Source organism: Acanthochromis polyacanthus, chromosome 22, assembly GCF_021347895.1.
Source record: "Acanthochromis polyacanthus isolate Apoly-LR-REF ecotype Palm Island chromosome 22, KAUST_Apoly_ChrSc, whole genome shotgun sequence".
In the NCBI taxonomy this organism is placed as follows: domain Eukaryota; kingdom Metazoa; phylum Chordata; class Actinopteri; family Pomacentridae; genus Acanthochromis; species Acanthochromis polyacanthus.
Genome location: NC_067134.1, coordinates 28,957,285 through 28,969,972, shown reverse-complemented (window position 1 = coordinate 28,969,972; position 12,688 = coordinate 28,957,285). Strand labels below are relative to the sequence as shown.

Here is a 12,688-nt window from a genome sequence, read left to right as displayed (position 1 = left end):
CTGATTGAAATCCAGTAAAAATCCCCGATGACAGAAGGATTAGCTTTTGACCTCAGTGTACAAAAAAATTAATAAGAAACAGAAAAACAAAAACAGTCTGTTTGTAATTTCAATCAGTCTGATGAACATGGTTCTATAACGAACCGTTAACATCAGAACGATCTCAGTTCTGGACCGATGGACGGCATCGATCCACACATCATGGATCCACAGGGAGAAGAACGGAACAGAAGAAGAGAAACATCTGTGAGACCTTACAAGGGTGGAAAATGATCCAGAAAGATCAGAGGTCCAATAAAAGTCAGTGGGAGGTCTAGAAGGAGTCATAGTATCACTAATCAGGAGGTCTAGAAGGAGTCATAGTTCCACTAATCAGGAGGTCTAGAAGGAGTCATAGTACCACTAATCAGGAGGTCTAGAAGGAGTCATAGTTCCACTAATCAGGAGGTCTAGAAGGAGTCATAGTTCCACTAATCAGGAGGTCTAGAAGGAGTCATAGTTCCACTAATCAGGAGGTCTAGAAGGAGTCATAGTTCCACTAATCAGGAGGTCTAGAAAGAGTCATAGTTCCACTAATCAGGAGGTCAAGAAGGAGTCATAGTACCACTAATCAGGAGGTCTAGAAGGAGTCATAGTTCCACTAATCAGGAGGTCTAGAAGGAGTCATAGTACCACTAATCAGGAGGTCCAGAAGGAGTCATAGTTCCACTAATCAGGAGGTCTAGAAGGAGTCATAGTTCCACTAATCAAGAGGTCTAGAAGGAGTCATAGTTCCACTAATCAAGAGGTCTAGAAGGAGTCATAGTTCCACTAATCAAGAGGTCTAGAAGGAGTCATAGTACCACTAATCAGGAGGTCTAGAAGGAGTCATAGTTCCACTAATCAGGAGGTCTAGAAGGAGTCATAGTTCCACTAATCAGGAGGTCCAGAAGGAGTCATAGTTCCACTAATCAGGAGGTCTAGAAGGAGTCATAGTTCCACTAATCAAGAGGTCTAGAAGGAGTCATAGTTCCACTAATCAAGAGGTCTAGAAGGAGTCATAGTTCCACTAATCAGGAGGTCTAGAAGGAGTCATAGTTCCACTAATCAGGAGGTCTAGAAGGAGTCAAAGTACCACTAATCAGGAGGTCTAGAAGGAGTCATAGTTCCACTAATTAGGAGGTCTAGAAGGAGTCATAGTTCCACTAATCAAGAGGTCTAGAAGGAGTCATAGTACCACTAATCAGAAGGTCTAGAAGGAGTCAAAGTACCACTAATCAGGAGGTCTAGAAGGAGTCATAGTTCCACTAATCAGGAGGTCTAGAAGGAGTCATAGTACCACTAATCAGGAGGTCTAGAAGGAGTCATAGTTCCACTAATCAGGAGGTCTAGAAGGAGTCATAGTACCACTAATCAGGAGGTCTAGAAGGAGTCATAGTTCCACTAATCAGGAGGTCTAGAAGGAGTCATAGTTCCACTAATCAGGAGGTCAAGAAGGAGTCATAGTACCACTAATCAGGAGGTCTAGAAGGAGTCGTAGTTCCACTAATCAGGAGGTCTAGAAGGAGTCATAGTACCACTAATCAGGAGGTCTAGAAGGAGTCATAGTTCCACTAATCAGGAGGTCTAGAAGGAGTCGTAGTTCCACTAATCAGGAGGTCTAGAAGGAGTCATAGTTCCACTAATCAGGAGGTCAAGAAGGAGTCTTAGTACCACTAATCAGGAGGTCTAGAAGGAGTCATAGTTCCACTAATCAGGAGGTCTAGAAGGAGTCATAGTTCCACTAATCAGGAGGTCTAGAAGGAGTCATAGTACCACTAATCAGGAGGTCTAGAAGGAGTCAAAGTACCACTAATCAGGAGGTCTAGAAGGAGTCATAGTTCCACTAATCAGGAGGTCTAGAAGGAGTCATAGTTCCACTAATCAGGAGGTCTAGAAGGAGTCATAGTACCACTAATCAGGAGGTCTAGAAGGAGTCATAGTTCCACTAATCAGGAGGTCTAGAAGGAGTCATAGTTCCACTAATCAGGAGGTCAAGAAGGAGTCATAGTACCACTAATCAGGAGGTCTAGAAGGAGTCATAGTTCCACTAATCAGGAGGTCTAGAAGGAGTCATAGTACCACTAATCAGGAGGTCTAGAAGGAGTCATAGTTCCACTAATCAGGAGGTCTAGAAGGAGTCATAGTACCACTAATCAGGAGGTCTAGAAGGAGTCATAGTTCCACTAATCAGGAGGTCTAGAAGGAGTCATAGTACCACTAATCAGGAGGTCTAGAAGGAGTCATAGTTCCACTAATCAGGAGGTCTAGAAGGAGTCATAGTTCCACTAATCAGGAGGTCTAGAAGGAGTCATAGTTCCACTAATCAGGAGGTCTAGAAGGAGTCATAGTTCCACTAATCAGGAGGTCAAGAAGGAGTCATAGTACCACTAATCAGGAAGTCTAGAAGGAGTCATAGTTCCACTAATCAGGAGGTCTAGAAGGAGTCATAGTACCACTAATCAGGAGGTCCAGAAGTAGTCATAGTTCCACTAATCAGGAGGTCTAGAAGGAGTCATAGTTCCACTAATCAAGAGGTCTAGAAGGAGTCATAGTTCCACTAATCAAGAGGTCTAGAAGGAGTCATAGTTCCACTAATCAAGAGGTCTAGAAGGAGTCATAGTACCACTAATCAGGAGGTCTAGAAGGAGTCATAGTTCCACTAATCAGGAGGTCCAGAAGGAGTCATAGTTCCACTAATCAGGAGGTCAAGAAGGAGTCATAGTTCCACTAATCAGGAGGTCTAGAAGGAGTCATAGTTCCACTAATCAAGAGGTCTAGAAGGAGTCATAGTTCCACTAATCAGGAGGTCTAGAAGGAGTCATAGTTCCACTAATCAGGAGGTCTAGAAGGAGTCAAAGTACCACTAATCAGGAGGTCTAGAAGGAGTCATAGTTCCACTAATTAGGAGGTCTAGAAGGAGTCATAGTTCCACTAATCAGGAGGTCTAGAAGGAGTCATAGTACCACTAATCAGAAGGTCTAGAAGGAGTCAAAGTACCACTAATCAGGAGGTCTAGAAGGAGTCATAGTTCCACTAATCAGGAGGTCTAGAAGGAGTCATAGTACCACTAATCAGGAGGTCTAGAAGGAGTCATAGTTCCACTAATCAGGAGGTCTAGAAGGAGTCATAGTACCACTAATCAGGAGGTACAGAAGGAGTCATAGTTCCACTAATCAGGAGGTCTAGAAGGAGTCATAGTTCCACTAATCAAGAGGTCTAGAAGGAGTCATAGTTCCACTAATCAAGAGGTCGAGAAGGAGTCATAGTTCCACTAATCAAGAGGTCTAGAAGGAGTCATAGTACCACTAATCAGGAGGTCTAGAAGGAGTCATAGTACCACTAATCAGGAGGTCTAGAAGGAGTCATAGTTCCACTAATCAGGAGGTCTAGAAGGAGTCATAGTTCCACTAATCAGGAGGTCTAGAAGGAGTCATAGTTCCACTAATCAGGAGGTCTAGAAGGAGTCATAGTTCCACTAATCAAGAGGTCTAGAAGGAGTCATAGTACCACTAATCAAGAGGTCTAGAAGGAGTCATAGTTCCACTAATCAGGAGGTCTAGAAGGAGTCATAGTTCCACTAATCAGGAGGTCTAGAAGGAGTCAAAGTACCACTAATCAGGAGGTCTAGAAGGAGTCATAGTTCCACTAATCAGGAGGTCTAGAAGGAGTCATAGTTCCACTAATCAGGAGGTCTAGAAGGAGTCATAGTACCACTAATCAGAAGGTCTAGAAGGAGTCAAAGTACCACTAATCAGGAGGTCTAGAAGGAGTCATAGTTCCACTAATCAGAAGGTCTAGAAGGAGTCATAGTACCACTAATCAGGAGGTCTAGAAGGAGTCATAGTTCCACTAATCAGGAGGTCTAGAAGGAGTCATAGTACCACTAATCAGGAGGTCTAGAAGGAGTCATAGTTCCACTAATCAGGAGGTCTAGAAGGAGTCATAGTTCCACTAATCAGGAGGTCAAGAAGGAGTCATAGTACCACTAATCAGGAGGTCTAGAAGGAGTCATAGTTCCACTAATCAGGAGGTCAAGAAGGAGTCATAGTACCACTAATCAGGAGGTCTAGAAGGAGTCATAGTTCCACTAATCAGGAGGTCTAGAAAGAGTCATAGTACCACTAATCAGGAGGTCTAGAAGGAGTCATAGTTCCACTAATCAGGAGGTCTAGAAAGAGTCATAGTTCCACTAATCAGGAGGTCAAGAAGGAGTCATAGTACCACTAATCAGGAGGTCTAGAAGGAGTCATAGTTCCACTAATCAGGAGGTCTAGAAGGAGTCATAGTACCAATAATCAGGAGGTCCAGAAGGAGTCATAGTTCCACTAATCAGGAGGTCTAGAAGGAGTCATAGTTCCACTAATCAAGAGGTCTAGAAGGAGTCATAGTTCCACTAATCAAGAGGTCTAGAAGGAGTCATAGTTCCACTAATCAAGAGGTCTAGAAGGAGTCATAGTACCACTAATCAGGAGGTCTAGAAGGAGTCATAGTTCCACTAATCAGGAGGTCTAGAAGGAGTCATAGTTCCACTAATCAGGAGGTCCAGAAGGAGTCATAGTTCCACTAATCAGGAGGTCTAGAAGGAGTCATAGTTCCACTAATCAAGAGGTCTAGAAGAAGTCATAGTTCCACTAATCAAGAGGTCTAGAAGGAGTCATAGTTCCACTAATCAGGAGGTCTAGAAGGAGTCATAGTTCCACTAATCAGGAGGTCTAGAAGGAGTCAAAGTACCACTAATCAGGAGGTCTAGAAGGAGTCATAGTTCCACTAATCAAGAGGTCTAGAAGGAGTCATAGTTCCACTAATCAAGAGGTCTAGAAGGAGTCATAGTTCCACTAATCAGGAGGTCTAGAAGGAGTCAAAGTACCACTAATCAGGAGGTCTAGAAGGAGTCATAGTTCCACTAATCAGGAGGTCTAGAAGGAGTCAAAGTTCCACTAATCAGGAGGTCTAGAAGGAGTCATAGTTCCACTAATCAGGAGGTCTAGAAGGAGTCAAAGTTCCACTAATCAGGAGGTCTAGAAGGAGTCATAGTACCACTAATCAGAAGGTCTAGAAGGAGTCAAAGTACCACTAATCAAGAGGTCTAGAAGGAGTCAAAGTACCACTAATCAGGAGGTCTAGAAGGAGTCATAGTTCCACTAATCAGGAGGTCTAGAAGGAGTCATAGTACCACTAATCAGGAGGTCTAGAAGGAGTCATAGTACCACTAATCAGGAGGTCTAGAAGGAGTCATAGTACCACTAATCAGGAGGTCTAGAAGGAGTCATAGTTCCACTAATCAGGAGGTCAAGAAGGAGTCATAGTTCCACTAATCAGGAGGTCTAGAAGGAGTCATAGTAACAGAGCTCCTACAATGACTCCACAGACAGTGAACTACTTTTATAATGTAGCTGTAAATAAACAGACTACGGCTGCTTCAGATGTTCTCAGAGGAAACCAAAGTTTCTGTCAAGCTCAGGACACTTCAGAACATCAACCTCTATGAATGAAGGACTAGAACTACATCCTTATTTCTGTTCAGTAGAAAAATAAAAGCATAAACTCTGTTAAAATCCATGAAAACAAACCTGATGAATGTTGTTTGGTCAGATGAAGATAAATCTGTTAGACTCTGAAGGAGTCCATCATGTTTGGGGTGAAGCTGACCAGAACTACTGCAGTGGATCCATGGTCCTGATGGAGGAGAACAGAAGTAGCAGAAATGATATGAGGCTGCATGAGTGTTAAAGGTGTTGAGGAGATGATATTTATAGATGAATACTGACTGATGAGACGACATATTCCAACATGAGAACCATCCAAACCAGAGTTTCTACAGAAGAGCAAAGTGACCTGACCCAGTACCTGTCATGACTGGAAACCTCAAGAATGCCTTTGGGGCATTTCAAAGCAACACAACCCCTCCAGCAAAAAGCCACTGAAAAAAGAAAAACATGGTCTGAAGAACATCTTTCATAAGCGGTGAACATCTGAAGTAATCAAAGAAATCAAAGCCATGAATCTCAGAGTAAAGCTGAGTGGACGGAGTCAGAAACTGTTTAGAAACACGTTCTCGTTACATCTCTTTCACCTTTAGAGGCCTTTAAGACGCTCTGATCCCAGTAAACTCACAAACCTCCATCTGACTCTGCAGAGGAACGAGAGGCTCGCTGCTAAAAATGTTGGAAGAAATCGAACGCTTCGACCTGAAGATTAATGACGGGTGAAAACGGCCCCGCGGGTCCAAACAAGGACTTTATTAAACAGGTCTTTTATTCTGACACCAAGCAGCCTCTGGGACAAACGCCAGCTAACATGATGTAAAAACATGATGTGGAAGAAGGTCAGATGGAGGAACAAGGTCAGAGTCAGAGCTGCCAGAAGGAAATGTTCAGATTAATATCAGGACCAGAAACTCAGAAATCTAGAGAAAGATTCTGTCTTTTTTCTACTGGTACAGTTCTAGCTCTAATAATTTAATGGTTTTAGTACAATACTAACGTAGGATTTACAGTGTCAGAAACATGCTAGCTGTACTTTTTACACCTTTTATTGTGGGAGTCATAAAATAGAAGGTCATACTGAGAAAAAAGGGACAGGAAAAAAGAAAATACCAATGAGACAGAATTTAATAATTATCAAATTCTTTTTTTGTGGTTTTCTTATAAGGAGACATTTTGATCATTTTAACAAGTCAAGCTGAAAAAAAGTAATATTTACTGCAAAAATTAATGTTTAACTGATTTTTTTTGATATTTTAGAGATTTTATTCTCGTTTTGTTAAATTAGAGAGAACAGTAAAGTCAGAGAAAAAATATCATCAGAACAGTTATTTTATAGATTATAAGCAGTTTTTCTTAACAGATAAAATAGCAACAGAGAAATATTTTATCAATCTGCATTATCCTTGTTTAAAATTAATACTTAAATGCATTTAATTAATCTATATTTTTCAACTGTAATTTTTTAACGTATTTTAACATGTTTATTTTACTTTTATTAAAATGTTGATAAATTACAGATAATACAAGTAAAAATCACGGACAAACGTGTCATTAAAATATATTTTTTTTAGGTTTAGTGTATGAAAACTTTACTATTATTTTGCAAATTTTTCCTGCTGTGATAAATCGGATAAATTTACAAAATGCAAACTGCTGTGATTTTACACTGAGTTTCAGTGACGGGATTATAAGAAAGAATATCTGACTGTTCACAGGTTGATGAGGTGATTTGTTTGTTTTCTTTGTTTTCTACTTCCTGTTTGTTTTCTTTGTTTTCTACTTCCTGTTTGTTTTCTGGATCCTGCTGGTAAACTGCAGTAACCTTCTGCTGCCTCTAGGTGTCTCCAAAGTGTGACGTTCCTGAAGAACAAGAAGCTCAGCTGATTATGCCAGAAAATTATGCAAACATGTTCACAGCTGGCAGCAGCTTTACTGAAAATTAAAGTTCCAGGAGACAAAAAGAAAAAAACACGACTTCTGGTTTGATGTCTTTAAAAATCCTCCTGGAGTCTCTCAACACCAAACACAGTTTGGTTTAACGGCTGCAACTGTGAGCAGCTCATCGGAAAACTCAAAAAACAAGACTGCTTGAAGGATTTAACAGAATTCTATAAATACATCCCTAAAATCTGCAGTTTGTGTGAATTTCTTCCTCTTTAGGGCATTTGTGCTGAAAGATAAATCAGTCATTACTGTAAATGTCTCATTTAAAAAATGCAAAAAATAAACCGGTTCCAGGATCCAGATGTTGAAAAACTAAAAATTCTGGGATTCTCTGCGTAAATGTGAAGCCATGAGTGGCTCAGCTGTGACCAATGATCATTTTACAAAAATTCAGAAACTAGAAGCTTAAATTCTGCAGTTTGTATGAAGTTCTTGCTCCTTTTAGCTTCCAGCTTTATTACCTGATGGAGGTGTGTGTTCACGTGTTTCAGCTCTTTGACCATCCACACAGTTTTCTGCTCTCCACAGTCGGAGGTTCTGTTCAGACATCTGCTCTCTGCCTCCAGGACGCCCCCCTGTGGCGATTATCCAGAACAGCTGCAGGCTTTAAACATCCCATCTGGTCCGGGAACATCTCTGGATCCTGTTAAAGCACAATCATCTGTTAGAAGAGATTCTGATGTTCAGGAGAGCAGAGAGGCTGAAAATAAACTTCATTTAGATCGTTATTGACCCTAAAAACAGCAGATGAATGAAAACACGTTTAGCTGTTCATATCTAGAAGAAAGTCGACAGAAAACGTCTGAATAATTTTAAATATGTGACTAAAAGCAGAACCACAGAATATGAACCTGTGAAGGTAATTACTGAGCGCAGAAAGATAAAAACTGAATAATAGCTGGAAAACAGAAACATAAATAATAATGTGGTTGCTCTGGATGTTAAAATGTCTCTGATTTTCTGTATTTATATGTATTTATATCCGTTGTTTCAGGGAGAATAAACCTTCCACTGTATTTTATACAGTTTACAGAGTTTTAAAATGTAGATAGTTCCTCGTAAAATTCACACATTTGCAGTTTTTTAATGAATTTTTAAACATCTTTAACTCTATTTTTTTAAAACAATAGTTTTTTTTTCAATTATAGATAATTGCTTGCAGAAATCACAGAAAATGTGTTTTTTTTTACTGTAATTAGGAGTTTTTGTACAATTTACTGTTATTTTACAGATTTTTCCTGTTGTGTTAAATTACAGACGATAAATTGGTTTTAAAAAACAAATATTAATACACGTGAAAATCAGGAAATAATACCTAAAAACATGTGCATCAAAAACAACATTTTATAAAAACTGTTTTTTAAAAGTCAGTTTTCAAAATCAATGACTAAACAGTTGGAAATAATTCATCTTAAAGTTATCAACCGCGTATTTAATGAATTCAACAGGAACTCTAATAACCACTGGTTCCAACCAAGGAAAGCAGAATAACGTCTCTGAAGGACAACAACCTTCATGAAGATGTTCTACAGCAGCAGAAGACCACAGCAGGTTCCTGTCAGCTAAGAACAGCAAACTGAGGCTACAGTTCACACAGAACCACCAACAGAACATGGAGAAACGCTGCTGGTCTGATGGGTCTGCATTTAGCTTCAACATTCAGAAATAAACAACATAAAGCATGGATCCATAGAGTTAGACAAAAAACAACAAAAACAGATTGAAAATATGAGACAAAAAACACGAGCAGGACTTAATGCTGCAGAGAAAATAAAGTTAAAGTGCAGCAGGACGACAGGACCACCAGTGATCCTCTCTGAAGCTCACCTTCTGTCTCTGTTTCATTGTTTCTGTCCGTCTCTGCTCCTCCCAGGAGGAAGTTCTTGACCTTCTGGTTTGTTGAATTTAACTGTGTTTTAAATGTGTTTCTCGTGGAGAATTCTCAGGGAAATAAAAGAAAAAGAAGAAAGAATTGCCTCTGATTTCACATTTTCCCTCACTATCTGAGTTTGTTCCAAAAATAAAAACCTCCAGATTTTCTTTGACTTTTGGTTCTGAATGCAGCTTTAATCTTCTGCAGGTGGAGCTGATTAAAGGATTACACTGATGATCAATCTGAGGCTGATTCTTGGTGACTTTTAGATGCTCTTTAAAGCTCTGACCACAGGGGGGCGCTGGCTGCCTGGAGATCTTCTCCTGTCCTTTGGCAACATGATGATGATGATGATGATGATGATGATGATGATGATGATGATGATGATGATGATGATGATGAGTCAGACTGAGAACCCTTCCTCCTCCAGACTGAACAACATGCAGAGAAAAAGCACAACATACATGTCAGTGTTCACACGATGGAGGATTTATCCGAAACTGATCAAAAATATCAGAAGGAACGACCAGAATATCAGTTCTGCAGGTCGTTTTGTTCAAAACATTTCAGTTTCACACAGCAGTAAACCTGTAAAATAACAGCTGAAATACTTTAATTTTTCTGTCAGACAACCGTAAATCCTTCTAAAAGACTATTATTTCTAATTCAGTTAAAAAAACTGAGGCAACGTTAAAGTTAAATGTCGTCAAAGAACAAAAAGATGTTGGAATTTATTCATCTGTTGGTAAACATGAATGAAATTTATGGGGGCAAATTTATCAATCGGATGTGTGGAATTAAGAGTTTTTATTTACACAAAAATACGAAAATGTTTAAAACAAACAAAAAACTAAAATGCACAAATAATATAAATAAAATGAAAAAAGCATGAGACAAATGACCAAAAAAGTAAAATAAAGACAAAAAAATTAAGAAACAAAAACATGAGACAAATGGAAAAAAAAGTTTAAAAAGACAAAAAAATTAAGAAACAAAAACATGAGACAAATGGAAAAAAAAGTTTAAAAAGACAAAAAAATTAAGAAACAAAAACATGAGACAAATGGGAAAAAAAGTTTAAAAAAGACAAAAAAATTAAGAAACAAAAACATGAGACAAATGGGAAAAAAGTTTAAAAAAGACAAAAAATAAATAAAACAACAAAAACATGAGACAAATGACCAAAAAAGTAAAAAAAACAACAACAAAAAGACGAAAAATAAAGTAAACAACAAAAACATGAGACAAATGGGGAAAAAAGTAAAAAAAAAAGACAAAAAATTAAGAAACAAAAACATGAGACAAATGGGAAAAAAGTTTAAAAAAGACAAAAAAATTAAGAAACAAAAACATGAGACAAATGGGGAAAAAAAGTTTAAAAAAGACAAAAAATAAATAAAACAACAAAAACATGAGACAAATGGGAAAAAAAGTTTAAAAAAGACAAAAAATAAATAAACAACAAAAACATGAGACAAATGGGAAAAAAGTTTAAAAAGACAAAAAATAAATAAAACAACAAAAACATGAGACAAATGACCAAAAAAGTTAAAAAAAAAACAAAAAGACAAAAAATAAAGTAAACAACAAAAACATGAGACAAATGGGGAAAAAAAGTAAAAAAAAAAAAAAAAAGACAAAAAATTAAGAAACAAAAACATGAGACAAATGGAAAAAAAAAGTTTAAAAAGACAAAAAATAAATAAAACAACAAAAACATGAGACAAATGGAAAAAAAAAGTTTAAAAAAGACAAAAAAATTAAGAAACAAAAACATGAGACAAATGGGGAAAAAAAGTTTAAAAAAGACAAAAATAAATAAAACAACAAAAACATGAGACAAATGGGAAAAAAGTTTAAAAAAGACAAAAAATAAATAAAACAACAAAAACATGAGACAAATGGGAAAAAAAGTTTAAAAAAGACAAAAATAAATAAAACAACAAAAACATGAGACAAATGACCAAAAAAGTAAAAAAAAAAACAAAAAGACAAAAAATAAAGAAAACAACAAAAACATGAGACAAATGGGGAAAAAAAGTTTTTAAAAAAAGACAAAAATAAATAAAACAATAGAAACATGAGACAAATGACACGAAACAAAACAGAAAATTAGACAAAAAAGTTAGAAAGTGACAAAAAGTGGACGACAAAAGCGAGACAAAAATGACAAAAAACAACAAAGAAAAACATTAAAAACATGAGACAACCAACAAAAGTGAGACAAAAAGATAAAAATAAAACAGAGAAACAACACAGGCAGCACAAAAAACACAAAACGACTAAAATAGGACAAAATATTACAAGATTTAGACACTAAATGGCAAAAAATGAGACAAGAGAAAAAAATTACACAAAAAAGTTAGAAAGCCACAAACAAATTGACAAATGACAAAAATTTGACAAAATGACGTTTAATTAATATTGTTGATTATTGAACTGATATTTTGACACATTTGAAAAACATTTAGTGACGTTTAGTTCACATTTTACAACATTTAATGCCAACTTTTAATTCATATTCTGTCACATTTTTGTTGTTTTCTTTCTTCTTTGAGGTTTTGTTGTCAGCTTTGTCTCCACATACTATTAAAATATTGAACTATTTTTACTTTTTATCCCCTGCCATGCTGCATTTTTATACACATCTGCAGTTTTTTGAATTCTATAAACTACAGACTGAAAACTGTTTTGTTCACTTTGATCAGTTCGTTTTCTGTCCAAACCAGCGGTCACTTTAAAATGACAGGAAAACAGGAAAACCAGGTTTGTTTTTCATGTTTGCTGGGTTAATGCTTTAAATCCAGCCTCCTTCACTGAGCTCAGCAGCAACTTTCATTTTGTCCAGAACAGGAACAGTGTGAGCCCAGAGGATCCAAACAGACCCGCTGAGCCTGGTTCAGCCCGAGGCGTGGAGCTGTAATGGTGTACGGCTCCATATAACGCTGCATTGACCACATGAGCGGAGCTTCGGGGATGTTTTCCATTAAGAGGTCGGCTGCTTTGTGTGGAGCAGTGCTTTTAGAGCAGGACCGACCCGTTATTGTTCCCGACACAAAGTCCAGCACAAAGAGGAGGGAAAAGGTTCAAAGGCCTCAGAGCTTCTTCAGGCTTCATCTTCTACATTAGAGCTGAATTCATCTCTACGTGCTGCATCAGGCTGCAGATCTGAACATCTGGAAACGGTTTTTCTTTACTTTGGATTACTATGAATATTTTAGGACTGTAAAAACCATAAAATATCATCACAGATGCATGAGTGTCTAATGACGTAATATTCATTACTGCTTTAGTCAACTGTAAAAAACAAAAGGGTTTTGAACAATTGACTGTAAAAAAGAAAAACTATTAATTCACACGTTGA

At 37.6% G+C, this 12,688-nt stretch overlaps 1 long non-coding RNA gene across 1 annotated transcript; it reads left to right on the top strand.

Annotated features, from left to right (window-relative positions):
- The first annotated feature begins 358 nt into the window (after window positions 1–358).
- On the top strand, window positions 359–6,855 carry LOC127532174 (uncharacterized). Its single transcript, XR_007939520.1, has 14 exons — window positions 359–549; window positions 618–719; window positions 822–957; window positions 1,264–1,467; window positions 1,502–1,671; window positions 1,740–1,807; window positions 1,842–2,385; window positions 2,624–2,827; window positions 3,066–3,167; window positions 3,304–3,507; window positions 3,848–4,153; window positions 4,460–4,595; window positions 4,664–4,731; window positions 5,276–6,855. It is a non-coding gene; the product is annotated as an uncharacterized LOC127532174 (long non-coding RNA).
- The last annotated feature ends 5,833 nt before the right edge of the window (window positions 6,856–12,688 follow it).